Source organism: Eimeria mitis, genomic scaffold (genome assembly GCF_000499745.2).
Source record: "Eimeria mitis Houghton genomic scaffold, Emh_scaff2440, whole genome shotgun sequence".
Taxonomy (NCBI): Eukaryota; Apicomplexa; class Conoidasida; order Eucoccidiorida; family Eimeriidae; genus Eimeria; species Eimeria mitis.
Window position 1 is genome coordinate 3,248 of NW_013570777.1, and position 284 is coordinate 3,531.

Here is a 284-nt window from a genome sequence, read left to right on the forward strand (position 1 = left end):
GGCTCCGATCAGAATCCTCCCCCCTTGTTTATGCCTTCTCGCTTGTTCTCTTCGCTGAAAAAGAGGTAGCTAGGGAGACAACGTTCGTCATACGGAGCAATGCAGCAACAGTCTCCAGTAGAGAAGTGTATGCTTTATTTCAAGTTCAGCTGGCATCTTGCTTGGTTTCTCTCTGGTGTATCTGCTGTCTGCTGCATGCGCAGTTCACCCGGGCCAGAGCTACCCCGTCTACTGGGCGAACTCCGAGCTGCCTCAGGCCATTCAGTTCCGCCCCGGGGCTGGTG

The 284-nt window shown here is 54.6% G+C and overlaps 1 protein-coding gene across 1 annotated transcript in view; it reads left to right on the top strand.

Annotated features, from left to right (window-relative positions):
• The window catches only part of EMH_0053840 (uncharacterized protein), a gene marked incomplete at both ends in the record, with an annotated part of 7,924 nt that overhangs the window by 2,852 nt on the left and 4,788 nt on the right, over positions 1-284 (top strand). The window lies entirely within an intron of this gene.